Consider the following 15,088-nt stretch of genomic DNA (forward strand, 5'->3'; position numbering starts at 1 on the left):
CGGTATATCACCAGGTAGGTGGTAACAGACTCCTATAACTGTAGACTGGGTCGGGCTTCAGGCTCCAGCAGCTTTGAAGGAGTGACCTGTCAAACGATCAGATTTCATTATCAGTCTGGCCTTCGACAGCTGCTCAACTGAACCTATTTATTGCATCCCCAATGGCACCACAGTCCCCTTTTGTAGTGCACTACTTTTGACCAGGACCAATAGGGAATAGGGTGCACTACTTTTGACCAGGACCAATAGGGAATAGGGTGCACTACTGTTGACCAGGACCAATAGGGAATAGGGTGCACTACATTTGACCAGGACCAATAAGGAATAGGGTGCACTACTGTTGACCAGGACCAATAGGGAATAGGGTGCACTACATTTGACCAGGACCAATAGGGAATAGGGTTCACTACTGTTGACCAGGACCAATAGGGAATAGGGTGCACTACTTTTGACCAGGACCAATAGGGAATAGGGTGCACTACTGTTGACCAGGACCAATAGGGAATAGGGTGCACTACTTTTGACCAGGACCAATAGGGAATAGGGTTCACTACTGTTGACCAGGACCAATGGGGAATAGGGTGCACTACTGTTGACCAGGACCAATAGGGAATAGGGTGCACTACTGTTGACCAGGACCAATAGGGAATAGGGTGCACTACTTTTGACTAGGACCAATAGGGAATAGGGTGCACTACTGTTGACCAGGACCAATAGGGAATAGGGTGCACTACTTTTGACCAGGACCAATAGGGAATAGGGTGCACTACTTTTGACTAGGACCAATAGGGAATAGGGTGCACTACTGTTGACCAGGACCAATAGGGAATAGGGTGCACTACTCTTGACCAGGACCAATAGGGAATAGGGTGCACTACTTTTGACCAGGACCAATAGCGAATAGGGTGCACTACTTTTGAACAGGACCAATAGGGAATAGGGTGCACTACTGTTGAACAGGACCAAGAGGGAATAGGGTGCTCTACTGTTGACCAGGGCCAATAGGGAATAGGGTACCATTTGAGATTCATCCCTTGGCCTCGGTATTGGTCCTCCCAGATTGTGGGAATAATTCAGATTGTTCTGCTCTGCAACATGTTTGGCAGCTCATACAAGAATGCTGCTCTTTTTAATGACCCGGGACTCTGTTGTTTTTGGGCTGTTTCCTTATACGGAGCTTTGTTTTTATATATTGAGCCTGACCTTGACACTGGTTGTATGTAGTGCGCTACTTTTGACCAGAGGCCGTAGTGCGCTATTAAGGGAATAGAGTGCAGTTTGGGAGACAGCCTGGACCACCAGAGTGATGACGTATCTCACATCTGTGGTCTTTGACCTTTTAGGTCCTGTCTGCCCCTGTTCTAGCATCATTAAGTCTACTCCGTCTCAGTGGCTTTAACCTCAGCAGAGGGTCTTCTACCAGCCTCAAGTCTCAGTGGCTTTAACCTGGTCTTCTACCAGCCTTCAGTCTGTGGCTTTAACCTGGTCTTCTACCAGCCTTCAGACTCAGTGGCTTTAACCTGGTCTTCTACCAGCCTTCAGTCTCAGTGGCTTTAACCTCAGCAGAGGGTCTTCTACCAGCCTTCAGTCTCAGTGGCTTTAACCTGGTCCTCTACCAGCCTTCAGTCTCAGTGGCTTTAACCTGGTCTTCTACCAGCCTTCAGTCTCAGTGGCTTTAACCTGGTCTTCTACCAGCCTCAAGTCTCAGTGGCTTTAACCTGGTCTTCTACCAGCCTTCAGTCTCAGTGGCTTTAACCTGGTCTTCTACCAGCCTTCAGTCTCAGTGGCTTTAACCTGGTCTTCCACCAGCCTTCAGTCTCAGTGGCTTTAACCTGGTCTTCTACCAGCCTTCAGACTCAGTGGCTTTAACCTGGTCTTCTACCAGCCTTCAGACTCAGTGGCTTTAACCTGGTCTTCTACCAGCCTTCAGACTCAGTGGCTTTAACCTGGTCTTCTACCAGCCTTCAGTCTCAGTGACTTTAACCTGGTCTTCCACCAGCCTTCAGACTCAGTGACTTTAACCTGGTCTTCTACCAGCCTTCAGACTCAGTGACTTTAACCTGGTCTTCTACCAGCCTTCAGACTCAGTGGCTTTAACCTCAGCAGAGGGTCTTCTACCAGCCTTCAGACTCAGTGGCTTTAACCTGGTCTTCTACCAGCCTTCAGACTCAGTGGCTTTAACCTGGTCTTCCACCAGCCTTCAGTCTCAGTGACTTTAACCTGGTCTTCCACCAGCCTTCAGACTCAGTGACTTTAACCTGGTCTTCTACCAGCCTTCAGACTCAGTGACTTTAACCTGGTCTTCTACCAGCCTTCAGACTCAGTGGCTTTAACCTCAGCAGAGGGTCTTCTACCAGCCTTCAGTCTCAGTGACTTTAACCTCAGCAGAGGGTCTTCTACCAGCCTTCAGTCTCAGTGGCTTTAACCTGGTCTTCTACCAGCCTTCAGTCTCAGTGGCTTTAACCTCAGCAGAGGGTCTCCTACCAGCCTTCAGTCTCAGTGGCTTTAACCTCAGCAGAGGGTCTTCTACCAGCCTTCAGTCTCAGTGGCTTTAACCTGGTCTTCTACCAGCCTTCAGACTCAGTGGCTTTAACCTCAGCAGAGGGTCTTCCACCAGCCTTCAGACTCAGTGGCTTTAACCTGGTCTTCTACCAGCTTTCAGTCTGTGGCTTTAACCTGGTCTTCTACCAGCCTTCAGACTCAGTGGCTTTAACCTGGTCTTCTACCAGCCTTCAGTCTGTGGCTTTAACCTGGTCTTCTACCAGCCTTCAGACTCAGTGACTTTAACCTGGTCTTCTACCAGCCTTCAGACTCTGTGACTTTAACCTGGTCTTCTACCAGCCTTCAGACTCAGTGGCTTTAACCTCAGCAGAGGGTCTTCTACCAGCCTTCAGACTCAGTGGCTTTAACCTCAGCAGAGGGTCTTCCACCAGCCTTCAGACTCAGTGGCTTTAACCTCAGCAGAGGGTCTTCCACCAGCCTTCAGACTCAGTGACTTTAACCTGGTCTTCTACCAGCCTTCAGTCTGTGGCTTTAACCTGGTCTTCTACCAGCCTTCAGTCTGTGGCTTTAACCTGGTCTCCTACCAGCCTTCAGTCTGTGGCTTTAACCTGGTCTCCTACCAGCCTTCAGTCTGTGGCTTTAACCTGGTCTTCTACCAGCCTTCAGACAGTGACTTTAACCTCAGCAGCCCCCCCCCCTCCCTTCTCCCTCCTGCCCTGTTAGAAGCCCTCTCCTCCCCCTCCCTTCCCCTCCTGCCCTGTTAGAAGCCCTCCCTCCCCTCCCTTCTCCCTCCTGCCCTGTTAGAAGCCCTCTCCTCCTCCCCCTCCCTTCTCCCTCCTGCCCTGTTTAGAAGCCCTCTCCTCCTCCCCCTCCCTTCTCCCTCCTGCCCTGTTAGAAGCCCTCTCCTCCTCCCCCTCCCTTCTCCCTCCTGCCCTGTTAGAATCCCTTTCCCCCTCCCTCCTTCCTCCTGCCCTGTTAGAAGCCCTTTCCTCCTCCCTCCTGCCCTGTTAGAAGCCCTCTCCTCCTCCCCCTCCCTTCTCCCTCCTGCCCTGTTAGAAGCCCTCTCCTCCTCCCCTCCCTTCTCCCTCCTGCCCTGTTAGAATCCCTTTCCCCCTCCCTCCTGCCCTGTTAGAAGCCCTCTCCTCCCCTCCCTTCTCCCTCCTGCCCTGTTAGAAGCCCTCTCCTCCCCCTCCCTTCTCCCTCCTGCCCTGTTAGAAGCCCTCTCCCTCCTCCCCTCCCTTCTCCCTCCTGCCCTGTTAGAAGCCCTCTCCCTCCCCCTCCCTTCTCCCTCCTGCCCTGTTAGAAGCCCTCTCCTCCTCCTCCTCCCCCCTCCCTTCTCCCTCCTCTCCTGTTTGCCCTGGGGTTAGATCCACCGCTTTGAAGAGACTGGTCTTAGATCCACCAAATATATTAGCCACAGACAACTCTCCCTGACACCAGAATGAATGTCTCTCTCTTGGCTATTAGTACCTTTCTTCATCCTCTCCTCCTCCCGGGCCCCTCTGGGCTCCAGAGGGAACCGCTCATCTCACCCTGACTAAACTCATTGTGTCTGACTCTAGGAATGTGCTGATGACCGGCTCTGCTCTGACCAGTGATCCTCTAGACTCTCTGCTCTGCTCACAAGTGTTCTCTTTCTCTCTTTCTTTCTTGCTCTGCTGTGACCTCACACTTTTCTGACCATGGTTCCGTCAGGGGAATGAGAAGGTAGCAGGATGGTGGTTCCCCCAGGGGAATGAGAAGGTAGCAGGATGGTGGTTCCCCCAGGGGAATGAGAAGGTAGCAGGATGGTGGTTCCGTCAGGGGAATGAGAAGGTAGCAGGATGGTGGTTCCCCCAGGGGAATGAGAAGGTAGCAGGATGGTGGTTCCATCAGGGGAATGAGAAGGTAGCAGGATGGTGGTTCCGTCGGGGGAATGAGAAGGTAGCAGGATGGTGGTTCCCCCAGGGGAATGAGAAGGTAGCAGGATGGTGATTCCCCCAGGGGAATGAGAAGGTAGCAGGATGATGGTTCCGTCAGGGGAATGAGAAGGTAGCAGGATGGTGGTTCCGTCAGGGGAATGAGAAGGTAGCAGGATGGCGGTTCCATCAGGGGAATGAGAAGGTAGCAGGATGGTGGTTCCGCCAGGGGAATGAGAAGGTAGCAGGATGATGGTTCAGGGAATGAGAAGGTAGCAGGATGGTGGTTCCGTCAGGGGAATGAGAAGGTAGCAGGATGGTGGTTCCGTCAGGGGAATGAGAAGGTAGCAGGATGGCGGTTCCGCCAGGGGAATGAGAAGGTAGCAGGATGATGGTTCCGTCAGGGGAATGAGAAGGTAGCAGGATGGTGGTTCCGTCAGGGGAATGAGAAGGTAGCAGGATGGCGGTTCCGTCAGGGGAATGAGAAGGTAGCAGGATGGCGGTTCCGTCAGGGGAATGAGAAGGTAGCAGGATGGCGGTTCCGTCAGGGGAATGAGAAGGTAGCAGGATGGCGGTTCCGTAGGGGAATGAGAAGGTAGCAGGATGGCGGTTCCGTCAGGGGAATGAGAAGGTAGCAGGATGGTGGTTCCGTCAGGGAATGAGAAGGTAGCAGGATGGTGGTTCCCCCAGGGGAATGAGAAGGTAGCAGGATGGTGGTTCCCCCAGGGGAATGAGAAGGTAGCAGGATGGTGGTTCCCCAGGGGAATGAGAAGGTAGCAGGATGGTGGTTCCCCCAGGGGAATGAGAAGGTAGCAGGATGGTGGTTCCGTCAGGGGAATGAGAAGGTAGCAGGATGGTGGTTCCCCCAGGGGAATGAGAAGGTAGCAGGATGGTGGTTCCGTCAGGGGAATGAGAAGGTAGCAGGATGGCGGTTCCGTCAGGGTATTGAGAAGGTAGCAGGATGGTGGTTCCGTCAGGGGAATGAGAAGGTAGCAGGATGGTGATTCTTGGGGAATGAGAAGGTAGCAGGATGGTGGTTCCCCCAGGGAATGAGAAGGTAGCAGGATGGTGGTTCCCCCAGGGGAATGAGAAGGTAGCAGGATGGTGGTTCCCCCAGGGGAATGAGAAGGTAGCAGGATGGTGGTTCCCCCAGGGGAATGAGAAGGTAGCAGGATGGTGGTTCCCCCAGGGGAATGAGAAGGTAGCAGGATATGGATAATGTAGTAGATAATAATGTCCTGTCTGTGTCTGATGTCCTAGCTGTAATGGCTGTGGTTAAGTCAGTATCTTGGACTCCTGAGGCATGGATCTGATGATGTCCTAGCTGTAATGGCTGTGGTTAAGTCAGTATCTTGGACTCCTGAGGCATGGATCTGATGATGTCCTAGCTGTAATGGCTGTGGTTAAGTCAGTATCTTGGACTCCTGAGACATGGATCTGATGATGTCCTAGCTGTAATGGCTGTGGTTAAGTCAGTATCTTGGACTCCTGAGGCATGGATCTGATGATGTCCTAGCTGTAATGGCTGTGGTTAAGTCAGTATCTTGGACTCCTGAGGCATGGATCTGATGATGTCCTAGCTGTAATGGCTGTGGTTAAGTCAGTATCTTGGACTCCTGAGGCATGGATCTGATGATGTCCTAGCTGTAATGGCTGTGGTTAAGTCAGTATCTTGGACTCCTGAGGCATGGATCTGATGATGTCCTAGCTGTAATGGCTGTGGTTAATTCAGTATCTTGGACTCCTGAGGCATGGATCTGATGCGTAAAGGAAAAAGCCCAGAACACAGAAATTAAAAAGGCCGAGCTGAAAATAGTTGGTCCTCATCCGTGTGTTCGACTCTTTATTTATAAACTCTGACTTGGGAAAAGGTTTCTACTGCTGAATGCCAGTCCCAAATGGGACCCTATTGCCTATATAGTGCATGATGGCCATAGGGCTCTGGTCAATAGTAGTGCACTATATAGGGAATAGGGTTCCATAGGGCTCTGGTCAATAGTAGTGCACTATATAGGGAATAGGGTTCTATAGGGCTCTGGTCAATAGTAGTGCACTATATAGGGAATAGGGTTCTATAGGGCTCTGGTCAATAGTAGTGCACTATATAGGGAATAGGGTTCCATAGGGCTCTGGTCAATAGTAGTGCACTATATAGGGAATAGGGTTCCATAGGGCTCTGGTCAATAGTAGTGCACTATATAGGGAATAGGGTTCTATAGGGCTCTGGTCAATAGTAGTGCACTATATAGGGAATAGGGTTCTATAGGGCTCTGGTCAATAGTAGTGCACTATATAGGGAATAGGGTTCTATAGGGCTCTGGTCAATAGTAGTGCACTATATAGGGAATAGGGTTCCATAGGGCTCTGGTCAATAGTAGTGCACTATATAGGGAATAGGGTTCTATAGGGCTCTGGTCAATAGTAGTGCACTATATAGGGAATAGGGTTCTATAGGGCTCTGGTCAATAGTAGTGCACTATATAGGGAATAGGGTTCTATAGGGCTCTGGTCAATAGTAGTGCACTATATAGGGAATAGTGTTCCATAGGGCTCTGGTCAATAGTAGTGCACTATATAGGGAATAGGGGGGCATAGGACACTTTCAGTATCACATCACAGGGCCTGTGAAGAGGACTTGGCATCGCTGTTATCATATCTATAATATTAGACTGATGTAATCACATCACAGGGCCTGTGAAGGGGACTTGGCATCGCTGTTATCATATCTATAATATTAGACTGATGTAATCACATCACAGGGCCTGTGAAGGGGACTTGGCATCGCTGTTATCATATCTATAATAGTAGACTGATGTAATCACATCACAGGGCCTGTGAGGGGACTTGGCATCGCTGTTATCATATCTATAATATTAGACTGATGTAATCAATCAATCAATCAATCAATGTGTATTTATAAAGTGATGTCACAAAGTGCTGTACAGAAACCCAGTCTAAAACCTCAAGCAGCAAGCAATGCAGGCGTAAAACCATTTACCATCAGTCTCTCTTGTTATTGCATTGAGCACTGTAGCCTACTGCTGGGCCAGCCACTGTCACATGACGAGGCCAGTAGAGAGCGGTCCACTGTCACATGACGAGGCCAGTAGAGAGCGGTCCACTGTCACATGACGAGGCCAGTAGAGAGCGGTCCACTGTCACATGACGAGGCCAGGAGAGAGCGGTCCACTGTCACATGACGAGGCCAGGAGAGAGCGGTCCACTGTCACATGACGAGGCCAGGAGAGAGCGGTCCACTGTCACATGACGAGGCCAGGAGAGAGCGGTCCACTGTCACATGACGAGGCCAGTAGAGAGCGGTCCACTGTCACATGACGAGGCCAGTAGAGAGCGCTCCACTGTCACATGACGAGGCCAGTAGAGAGCGCTCCACTGTCACATGACGAGGCCAGGAGAGAGCGGTCCACTGTCACATGACGAGGCCAGGAGAGAGCGGTCCACTGTCACATGACGAGGCCAGTAGAGAGCGCTCCACTGTCACATGACGAGGCCAGGAGAGAGCGGTCCACTGTCACATGACGAGGCCAGGAGAGAGCGGTCCACTGTCACATGACGAGGCCAGTAGAGAGCGGTCCACTGTCACATGACGAGGCCAGTAGAGAGCGCTCCACTGTCACATGACGAGGCCAGTAGAGAGCGCTCCACTGTCATATGACGAGGCCAGTAAAGAGCGCTCCACTGTCACATGACGAGGCCAGTAGAGAGCGCTCCACTGTCACATGACGAGGCCAGTAGAGAGCGCTCCACTGTCACATGACGAGGCCAGTAGAGAGCGCTCCACTGTCACATGACGAGGCCAGTAGAGAGCGCTCCACTGTCACATGACGAGGCCAGGAGAGAGCGCTCCACTGTCACATGACGAGGCCAGGAGAGAGCGCTCCACTGTCACATGACGAGGCCAGTAGAGAGCGCTCCACTGTCACATGACGAGGCCAGTAGAGAGCGCTCCACTGTCACATGACGAGGCCAGTAGAGAGCGCTCCACTGTCACATGACGAGGCCAGTAGAGAGCGCTCCACTGTCACATGACGAGGCCAGGAGAGAGCGCTCCACTGTCACATGACGAGGCCAGGAGAGAGCGCTCCACTGTCACATGACGAGGCCAGGAGAGGGCGCTCCACTGTCACATGACGAGGCCAGGAGAGAGCGCTCCACTGTCACATGACGAGGCCAGGAGAGAGCGCTCCACTGTCATATGACGAGGCCAGGAGAGAGCGGTCCACTTCGTTTTATAGAATCCCGTAATAATAAATAATGTATTAGACAAGTCAGAGAAGTTACACCATTCTGTATGACTAAGTAATCATTGTCCGAGGCAGAATGACTCCTGCTCTATGGGCCAATCTCCACCCTGTTTCTGTAGTGAGACGGCTTGGTGAACCAGGACACCCCCTGGACAGGACACTAGTCTATCTTCTGTAGAGAGACAGCTTGGTGAACCAGGACACCCCCTGGCAGGACACTGATGTAGCAGGACACCTCCTGGACAGGACACTAGTCTATCTCCTGTTTCTGTAGTGAGACAGCTTGGTGAACCAGGACACCCCCTGGACAGGGCACTGATGTAGCAGGACACCCCCTGGACAGGACACGGATGTAGCAGGACACCCCCTGGACAGGACACTAGTCTATCAGAGTGTTGGTGAGAACATATCCAGCGGGTCTGTTTATTAATCTACATTCTAGGCCTTTCTTCCTCTTTTGTAAATGGAGTCTATTTGTGTTGGGAGCATCCTGCCTGCTGCTTCACTGATAACCACCGTGTGTGTGTGTGTGTGTGTGTGTGTGTGTGTGTGTGTGTGTGCACCCATGCTTGTATCTTTTTAGTTTTGTGCTTGTCTGTGGTTGATTAGTCTCCTTCCCAGCATCCGTCTTCTCTTAGAGAGTCTCGTGTTGTCTTCTATACAGAGCAGCTTCCTGTGATACAGCATGTCTGTCAGATATATAGAATAGCATCTCTCTGTGATATAGTGTCTGTCAGATATATAGTATAGCAGCTCTCTGTGATATAGTATCTGTCAGATATATAGTAGAGCAGCTCTCTGTGATATAGTGTCTGTCAGATATATAGTAGAGCAGCTCTCTGTGATATAGTGTCTGTCAGATATATAGTATAGCAGCTCTCTGTGATATAGTGTCTGTCAGATATATAGAATAGCATCTCTCTGTGATATAGTGTCTGTCAGATATATAGAATAGCATCTCTCTGTGATATAGTGTCTGTCAGATATATAGTATAGCAGCTCTCTGTGATATAGTGTCTGTCAGATATATAGTATAGCAGCTCTCTGTGATATAGTGTCTGTCAGATATATAGTATAGCAGCTCTCTGTGATATAGTGTCTGTCAGATATATAGTATAGCAGCTCTCTGTGATATAGTGCCTGTCAGATATATAGTATAGCAGCTCTCTGTGATATAGTGTCTGTCAGATATATGTCTGTCAGTATAGCAGCTCTCTGTGATATAGTGTCTGTCAGATATATAGTATAGCAGCTCTCTGTGATATAGTGTCTGTCAGATATATAGTATAGCAGCTCTCTGTGATATAGTGTCTGTCAGATATATAGTATAGCAGCTCTCTGTGATATAGTGTCTGTCAGATATATAGTATAGCAGCTCTCTGTGATATAGTGTCTGTCAGATATATAGAATAGCAGCTCTCTGTGATATAGTGTTTGTCAGATATATAGTATAGCAGCTCTCTGTGATATAGTGTCTGTCAGATATATAGAATAGCAGCTCTCTGTGATATAGTGTTTGTCAGATATATAGTATAGCAGCTCTCTGTGATATAGTGTCTGTCAGATATATAGTATAGCAGCTCTCTGTGATATAGTGTCTGTCAGATATATAGTATAGCAGCTCTCTGTGATATAGTGTCTGTCAGATATATAGAATAGCAGCTCTCTGTGATATAGTGTTTGTCAGATATATAGTATAGCAGCTCTCTGTGATATAGTGCCTGTCAGATATATAGTATAGCAGCTCTCTGTGATATAGTGTCTGTCAGATATATAGTATAGCAGCTCTCTGTGATATAGTGCCTGTCAGATATATAGTATAGCAGCTCTCTGTGATATAGTGTCTGTCAGATATATAGTATAGCAGCTCTCTGTGATATAGTGCCTGTCAGATATATAGTATAGCAGCTCTCTGTGATATAGTGTCTGTCAGATATATAGTATAGCAGCTCTCTGTGATATAGTGTCTGTCAGATATAGCAGCTCTCTGTGATATAGTGTCTGTCAGATATATAGTATAGCAGCTCTCTGTGATATAGTGTCTGTCAGATATATAGTATAGCAGCTCTCTGTGATATAGTGTCTGTCAGATATATAGTATAGCAGCTCTCTGTGATATAGTGTCTGTCAGATATATAGTATAGCAGCTCTCTGTGATATAGTGTCTGTCAGATATATAGTAGAGCAGCTCTCTGTGATATAGTGTCTGTCAGATATATAGTAGAGCAGCTCTCTGTGATATCGTGTCTGTCAGATATATAGTATAGCAGCTCTCTGTGATATAGTGTCTGTCAGATATAGCAGCTCTCTGTGATATAGTGTCTGTCAGATATATAGTATAGCAGCTCTCTGTGATATAGTGTTTGTCAGATATATAGTATAGCAGCTCTCTGTGATATAGTGTTTGTCAGATATATAGTATAGCAGCTCTCTGTGATATAGTGTCTGTCAGATATATAGTATAGCAGCTCTCTGTGATATAGTGTTTGTCAGATATATAGTATAGCAGCTCTCTGTGATATAGTGTCTGTCAGATATATAGTATAGCAGCTCTCTGTGATATAGTGTCTGTCAGATATATAGTATAGCAGCTCTCTGTGATATAGTGCCTGTCAGATATATAGTATAGCAGCTCTCTGTGATATAGTGTCTGTCAGATATATAGTATAGCAGCTCTCTGTGATATAGTGTCTGTCAGATATAGCAGCTCTCTGTGATATAGTGTCTGTCAGATATATAGTATAGCAGCTCTCTGTGATATAGTGTCTGTCAGATATATAGTATAGCAGCTCTCTGTGATATAGTGTCTGTCAGATATATAGAATAGCAGCTCTCTGTGATATAGTGTTTGTCAGATATATAGTATAGCAGCTCTCTGTGATATAGTGTCTGTCAGATATATAGTATAGCAGCTCTCTGTGATATAGTGTTTGTCAGATATATAGTATAGCAGCTCTCTGTGACATAGTGTCTGTCAGATATATAGTATAGCAGCTCTCTGTGATATAGTGTCTGTCAGATATATAGTATAGCAGCTCTCTGTGATATAGTGCCTGTCAGATATATAGTATAGCAGCTCTCTGTGATATAGTGTCTGTCAGATATATAGTATAGCAGCTCTCTGTGATATAGTGTCTGTCAGATATATAGTATAGCAGCTCTCTGTGATATAGTGTCTGTCAGATATATAGTATAGCAGCTCTCTGTGATATAGTGTCTGTCAGATATATAGTATAGCAGCTCTCTGTGATATAGTGTCTGTCAGATATATAGAATAGCAGCTCTCTGTGATATAGTGTTTGTCAGATATATAGTATAGCAGCTCTCTGTGATATAGTGTCTGTCAGATATATAGTATAGCAGCTCTCTGTGATATAGTGTCTGTCAGATATATAGTATAGCAGCTCTCTGTGATATAGTGTTTGTCAGATATATAGTATAGCAGCTCTCTGTGATATAGTGTCTGTCAGATATATAGTATAGCAGCTCTCTGTGATATAGTGTCTGTCAGATATATAGTATAGCAGCTCTCTGTGATATAGTGCCTGTCAGATATATAGTATAGCAGCTCTCTGTGATATAGTGTCTGTCAGATATATAGTATAGCAGCTCTCTGTGATATAGTGTCTGTCAGATATAGCAGCTCTCTGTGATATAGTGTCTGTCAGATATATAGTATAGCAGCTCTCTGTGATATAGTGTCTGTCAGATATATAGTATAGCAGCTCTCTGTGATATAGTGTCTGTCAGATATATAGTATAGCAGCTCTCTGTGATATAGTGTCTGTCAGATATATAGTATAGCAGCTCTCTGTGATATAGTGTCTGTCAGATATATAGTAGAGCAGCTCTCTGTGATATAGTGTCTGTCAGATATATAGTATAGCAGCTCTCTGTGATATAGTGTGGACCCAGCAGACATATTGAGGTTCTGTATTGGATCCAGGGTTCTGTATTGGATCCAGGGTTCTGTATTGGATCCAGGGTTCTGTATTGGATCCTGGGTTCTGTATTGGATCCTGTGGATCCAGGAGTTCTGTATTGGGGTTCATTCCGGGTTCCATATGGATCAGGGTTCTGTATTGGAGTCCAGGAATAACCTTCCATATGGACCTTTACTGTCAAATAACCTTCCAGGAACCAATCAGGGTTTTCTGTTTGTTAGTAAAATACCTTTTAGTTTATTATTCTGACGGAACCAATCAGGGTTTTCTATTGACTGGCAGCGTTTTGAATTTACCCGCACATTTTTAATAAATGTTCATTACTTTCGTTACCGGATCAGGGCTTCCGCCCAGGTTACCGGATCAGGGCTTCCGCCCAGGTTACCGGATCAGGGCTTCCACCCAGGTTACCGGGTCAGGGCTTCCGCCCAGGTTACCGGATCAGGGCTTCCACCCAGGTTACCGGGTCAGGGCTTCCGCCCAGGTTACCGGGTCAGGGCTTCCGCCCAGGTTACCGGATCAGGGCTTCCGCCCATGGTGCTCAGAATGCCATCTCTGATCAGGGCGTCCATCCTTACTGTTCCGATGGTCAATTTGAAATGTTAGCTTCCGCCTTAGGCTTTCCCGGGTCAGGGCTTCCCCCAGGTCTGGCCTCTCAGGGCTCTGTACCCAGGCCTCTTTGGGCTGTTCCCTCTCAGGTCTCTGTACTCTGGTCTCTTTGGGCTTTCTGGCCCCAGGTCGCTCTGTACTCTGGCCTCTTTGGGCTTCCCTCTCTGTACTCTGGCCTCTTTGGGTCTGGCCTCTCTGTACTCTGGTCTCTTTGGGCTGTTCAGGCCCCTCCACCCAGGTTCTCTGCTCTGGCCTCTTTGGGCTGTTCTGCCCAGGTTACCTGGCCTCTTTGGGCTGTTCGCCCAGGTCTCTGTACTCTGGTCTCTTTGGGCTTTCTGGCCAGGTTACTGGCAGGGCTTCCGCCCAGGTTCTTTGGGCTGTTCTGGGCTCTCTGTTCTCTGTAGGCCTCTTTGGGCTGTACTCTGGTCAGGGCTGTCCGCCCAGGTTACTGGTCTCTTTGGGCTGTTCTGGCCCCTACTGGCCTCTCTGTTCTCTGTACTCTGGCCTCTTTGGGCTTTCTGCCTCAGGTCTCTGTACTCTGGCCTCTTTGGGCTGTTCTGGCCTCTCAGGTCTCTGTATGCTCAGAAATCACTTTGGGCTGTTCTGGCCCCTACTGAACATGTTCTCTGTATCTGGCCTCTTTGGGCTGTTCTGGCCTTCTTACTGAATCTCTTTGGGCTGTTTGGCCCCTAAATGGCCTTCTGTTCTCTCCCTGGCCTCTTTGGGCTTTCCCCCTACTGGCCTAAATATCTGTACTTGGTCTCTTTGGGCTGGCCTCTCTGTTCTCTGGCCTCTGGCCTCTTTGGGCTGTTCTGGCCCCTACTGGCCTCTCTGTTCTCTGTACTCTGGCCTCTTTGGGCTGTTCTGGCCCCTACTGGCCTCTCTGTTCTCTGTACTCTGGCTCTTTGGGCTTTCTGGCCTCTCTGTTCTCTGTTCTTTGGGCTGTTCTGGCCCCTACTGGCCTCTCTGTTCTCTGTACTCTGGCCTCTTTGGGCTGTTCTGGCCCCTACTGGCCTCTGTTCTGTTCTCTGGCCTCTTTGGGCTGTTCTGGCCCCTACTGGCCTCTCTGTTCTCTGTACTCTGGTCTCTTTGGGCTGTTCTGGCCTCTACTGTTCTCTGTACTCTGGTCTCTTTGGGCTGTTCTGGCCCCTACTGGCCTCTCTGTACTCTGGCCTCTTTGGGCTGTTCTGGCCCCTACTGGCCTCTCGGTTCTCTGTACTCTGGCCTCTTTGGGCTGTTCTGGCCCCTACTGGTCTCTCTCTGTACTCTGGCCTCTTTGGGCTGTTCTGGCCCCTACTGGCCTCTGTTCTCTGTACCTGTCCACCCCCCACTTCCTTCCTTCCTTTCCTTCCTTCCTTTCCTTCCTCAGCTCCTCTTAGTGTGAACTCTGCTTCCTGCACTGTGCTGTCATCTCTTTTAGCTCAGTGTTCTGTTATCGGGATGGGTTTTACCTGACGTCGTAGCACAACATGAACCCATGTATCTAAGACTTGGATGGCACTGTCAGTTCAAGCAGGACAACGGTAGACAGTTGCTGAACAATCCAATATTTTTTAAACATTCCTTCGTAGTACCTTCGACCCTGACCAAGATAAAGCAAAGCAGTTCGACACAAACAACAACACAGAGTTACGCATGGAGCAAACAATAAACAAGTCAATAACACCATAAACAAGTCAATGACACAGTAGAGAAAATAAAGTCGATATACAGTGTGTGCAAAAGGCATGATAAGGTAGGCAATAAATAGGCCAATAGGAGCGAATAATTACAATTTAGCAGATTAACACTGGAGTGATGGAGGAGCAGATGATGATGTGTAAGTAGAGATACTGGTGTGCAAAAGAGCAGAAAAGTAAATAAAAACAGT

At 48.5% G+C, this 15,088-nt stretch overlaps 1 protein-coding gene across 1 annotated transcript in view; it reads left to right on the top strand.

The window, feature by feature from the left end:
* LOC135552141 (FH1/FH2 domain-containing protein 1-like) overlaps positions 1-15,088 on the top strand; it is a 186,217-nt gene that overhangs the window by 83,993 nt on the left and 87,136 nt on the right.

The sequence above is a fragment of the Oncorhynchus masou genome, chromosome 2, assembly GCF_036934945.1.
Source record: "Oncorhynchus masou masou isolate Uvic2021 chromosome 2, UVic_Omas_1.1, whole genome shotgun sequence".
In the NCBI taxonomy this organism is placed as follows: Eukaryota; Metazoa; Chordata; class Actinopteri; order Salmoniformes; family Salmonidae; genus Oncorhynchus; species Oncorhynchus masou.